This window comes from Cariama cristata, unplaced genomic scaffold, assembly GCF_000690535.1.
Source record: "Cariama cristata isolate BGI_N322 unplaced genomic scaffold, ASM69053v1 scaffold16693, whole genome shotgun sequence".
Lineage (NCBI taxonomy): Eukaryota > Metazoa > Chordata > Aves > Cariamiformes > Cariamidae > Cariama > Cariama cristata.
Genome location: NW_009609084.1, coordinates 12,468 through 17,190, shown reverse-complemented (window position 1 = coordinate 17,190; position 4,723 = coordinate 12,468). Strand labels below are relative to the sequence as shown.

Here is a 4,723-nt window from a genome sequence, read left to right as displayed (position 1 = left end):
ATCTATATATCTATATATCTATATATATAGATATCTAGCAGAAAATATAAGAAATGCATGACTTACTGCAGAATGTCCCTAAGGTAAGCTTCTAGGAGTAGAAGTGTTTAACCACATGGGCGAACTTGCAGAACTAAGATCCTTCCTAATGCCTTTCAACTCAAGAAGAAAAGCTCTAAAGCAGTGGAATCAAATCCAAGTTCATTCATTGTTACCAATATTAAAAAGACAAGCTGTTAAAGTCACGCAACATGCAGTAGGAATAAGAAACCCTTAACAATGATAAGAATTGCGGACTCAAGCAAAACCTTTTTAAGCGTGAATGAATAGACCTTTTTCTCCTTTCCCTGGTATTTCTGTTATCTCTCCCTTCAAAGAGCACATGCTTTATAACAGCTTGCCTTATATTACATTGTACACAAATTTGTCCATTTTAGATTACCACAATGGAGAGCAACCTGAAGACGATAGAAGAGGAGAACAAAGTAATTGAACAGCAAAATGAGTCTCTTCTTCATGAATTGGCCAATTTAAGCCAGTCTTTAATTCATAGTCTAGCTAATATCCAGCTGCCACATATGGTAAGTGATTGAGAGCACAAGTTAAGGAATTTGGCGATCTTCAGTTCACTTCATACAATAGATGTCTTTTTTTATGTTTACGTTTCATCAACCAGTTGGATATTTGTGGTAACAACACTGAAACCATAAAGATACATTTAACTGCTAACAAAGACATGGAGGGCCTGTTCCAGTGTATCCTGTAAGATTAAGTAAGAACTAAATAGGCATTTTAACTGTTATAAAAAATGGTGGCAATATGCCATGATTATATGTTATGCTTAAATGAATATACGATTAAGAAAATAAAAGTTGTATATGAACTACTATTTAATATCTCGTAGGAACCAATCAATGAACAAAATTTTGATGCTTACGTGACCACTTTGACGGACATGTATACAAATCAAGATCGTTATCAGAGTCCAGAAAATAAAGCCCTACTGGAAAATATAAAGCAGGCTGTGAGAGGAATTCAGGTCTGAACAGCTGCTATAGTGGTGAAAGTCTTGCTTAAAAAAAGGATGCCTCTTGTTTTTTGCTGCTGTAATTTACCAGAAAGTGTTATATATTTATTTCTGTTTGAAACAGTGTTATGCTTACAAGACTTCATAATGATTTTATGTCTTGCTTTAAAGATAGTAACTGCAGAATAGTTTTTTGAATACATTCACATTTTGTACGTTTTCATATAAGCTGACATAGTGTGATATGCCATGTAATGTTTATAGCTGCTAATGTATGCACATTTTTGGGGTATATATATTTCTGAAGAGGTAAGCTGATCAAAATAAATAGAGTGTAAATTCTTTTTAATGCTTTAGTGATTAAATGTTTTAGTATTTTGAACTGAAATGGACAAAAAAAAAAAACAGCTTTGAATGACAATGTTGCGGTCTGCAGCCACTTTTTAAACACTATCATTTTGCCTCATGTTGGAGGATTTTATGGGATTTAAGAAATACATTTTGTGTGCATATTGTTTCATAGCAAGAATTGGTTGCAAAAATGCTTTATTTTTGAACAATGCTTGAAAATATTATGTGACTTTTGTTTTTGGAGGATGGTGTGTGGTGGGGGCAATAAAATGAGGTTTTTTGAATTCCAAGAAAATGGCATGGATTAGATGTAAGATACAAAATGGGTAATTTATTGTAAGACAACATCAAGCCATGGAAACTTGACAGAAGATTCAAAGCAGCTTAAACAGCACTTTTTAATTAACTTCTAAGCATTACATGGTATGAATATGGGAACTTCCATTATGAAAAGAACTATATCAGAGGTGGACAACGTGAAGATTTCAGCTTTTGTTTTCAAATAAACTTTGGAGCCAACATTCTCTTATCTCTACTGGACTGCTAGTGCCCCTCTGAACTATCTGTTATAGCAATGTAGTTCATCTTTCAGAAATTCTGTGTTTTCAATTCAAGATGGAGGACAATATTTTAAAATTAATATTGCCTTTTCACATCTTTAATTTGGGGAAAAACACAAATGATCTGTGTCTATTAGAGTTACTGAACTGCATTCATTGCTGTCTGCAGTAGGAATGCAGTTCAGTAAAGATTTTTCCGTTTGCTTTGCCAAGCATTTGATCCCATTTTTAACATTTTAACATTTATGTTTTGTTTTTTGTTGGAGAACAATCATTACTGCAGCATTCACATATGCTTTGTATTTGTTCTACTAGTACCTATTGCAAAAATGAATGCAATCAAATTTTTAATGTAACTAAATATACTTCGGCACTTTTTTTGCTTTAAACTGGATCATTTTAAGATAAAACTTATTTGTACCTTCAAGATTTGATTGTTTTCTTCAAAATGACTGCACTATATGTATGCATAAGACCACTTTTTCTTACTACATTTTTCTTTTTTAAGTAGTAAATTTGGTGATGTGTTGTGTTTTACAGATGTTGAATTTATTTGAATTTGATAGCATATCTTTTCCTTCCATGTCTTGATGTTATGCAGAAAGTACAAAAGTACTTTAAAATTTTGTTATGAAAAAGATGGGTTTTGTAAAAAATAAAATATTTTTAGCAGAACAGGACTTACAGGGTCATTGTCCCCACAATGTGCCAGTTGACTATTTGCACTTACCTTGCCCTATATATCCATACGGAGGTGTGCAATTTCTTGTGTCATTAGCCTTGTGACACTAAACCTGAACAAATTATAGTGGAAGCCATTATGGCCAATCCAGTAATATTGCTAAGGGAGACTACAGGGATCTCACAACAAATATTCTGATACAATACTCAACCTCGGTATATATATATATGTATAAATATATGTATATCCCAGCGGCACTTTATACTATTCACTGTACAAAAGCTTACAGTTTTCCACGAGGACTTTAATAACTAGCTGGGAAAAGATTATGTAATTACTTTGGGGCTCTGCAGTATCTTCTCTGTACAGCGCCCTTTTTCTGTTGTGCTATTAGTTGTAGCTGCCATGCTCAGAATTGCCTTTTTGAGAGCTGAAGCAAGGTGCTTGTTGTTCACCTTCTGCCATATATATTGTACTTTTGCCCTAGCCTCCTTTTAGGGCTTTCATTGTTCATAATGGCATATGCATTTTTCCACTGCATTGTGTCTGCAGCTTCTTTGCCAATATAGTAATGCTTTCAGTAGAGTAATAGATAGTATCAGTTTTGGATTCTTATTGTTATCACCTATGTACAATGGAAAGGGATTTTAAGCACAAATCTGCTGCTCATCTAATGTTGGTACATAATATCAAATCAAAAGTTATCTGTGACTATTATATAGGGATCACAAAAGTGTCACATATTAGAATGCTGACCTTTCATATTAAATTATTGTGAGTCATCAGAGTTTATTTATTATAACTTATTGTTCATATTCATTTCTAAGTTAATTTAAGTAATCATTTATTAAGACAGAATTTTGTATAAACTATTTATTGTGCTCTCTGTGGAACTGAAGTTTGATTTATTTTTGTACTACACGGCATGGATTTGTTGACATTTTAATTTTGCTATAAATGTGTGGAATCACAAGTTGCTGTGATACTTCATTTTTAAATTGTGAACTTTGTACAAATTTTGTCATGCTGGATGTTAACACATCTTACTCTAAATAAATAAAAAAATGTGTTGCCACATTTGTAGCACAGTGGTTCTATCATCACTTTCAACAGTTTCGCTTTATTTCACAAACGGCATTACAAGACAGAAATCCTCAGAGACTTTTTTAACAAGAAGCCTTGGCTGTTGATTCCTCGAATTCTCCCCACAGGACGTGTGGCTGCCTCTTCAAACGGTGCACTTCCCGCTCTACACAAATGCATAAGCCCAAGAAGTTTGTTCCAACATTTCGGAACTTCCTAGAAAGAAATTGGATAGTGTTTCCTTGGCCTCAGTAGTGCAACTGAAGTATTGTGCACAATATATTTAAAATTAAACACACTGATCATCAGGTTCCTAGACTCAAAAAGAAGGAATAAGCCAACTGAAAATGAACCTCAGTTGGAAAAATTTTCCCTTTCCTCTGGCCTGCACTAAGACTGCAAGGTGCTTTTAGAACCAGTCAGCTGAAGAGGCAAATGACAGCAGTCAGTTAACCCTCCTGGTCATCCCTGCCTGTGACAGGAGCGGTGACCATCAGTTCATGCTGACACGTGCAATATTAATCCTGATCTGCACCACGACACAACCCACGTTACCCCTGCAATGAGTTAATAACTGGTTTAGATTTCATTATCGCTGCTAAACCATCTAATTAAAAACATCTTCCTGGGAAACAAACAAAAGTAATTACACAGGGAATTGGCAATTAATTGATTTATAAGCATAATTATGACTTTACCGTATGCTTGGGTTCCTGTATTGAGTATATATTATGTCCAGCATTATGCAGTGGTATCAATAATTAATTCTGTACATTATCCCTGCATGCCATTCTTCTTAATTGCATTCCTTAGAGATCATCCTAAATGACCAAGACAGGAGCAGCCATACCAATTCTAGACCGTCTCTCCTCCCCTGGCAAAGGCTAGTCGACCGCTGGGGAACGGGAAAGCTACAGAGGGTGCAGGACACTTTGCACAACAGAGTGCAAACCAGAAAGGCAGGTAAAGCCGTCAACTAAGGACGTCACAGCAAGAAAGAAGACAATAATTTGTATATCA

General features: G+C 34.8%; 1 long non-coding RNA gene across 1 annotated transcript; it reads left to right on the top strand.

The window, feature by feature from the left end:
* The first annotated feature begins 433 nt into the window (after positions 1–433).
* LOC104157003 lies at positions 434–3,695 on the top strand. Its single transcript, XR_696428.1, has 2 exons — positions 434–581; positions 905–3,695. It is a non-coding gene; the product is annotated as an uncharacterized LOC104157003 (long non-coding RNA).
* The last annotated feature ends 1,028 nt before the right edge of the window (positions 3,696–4,723 follow it).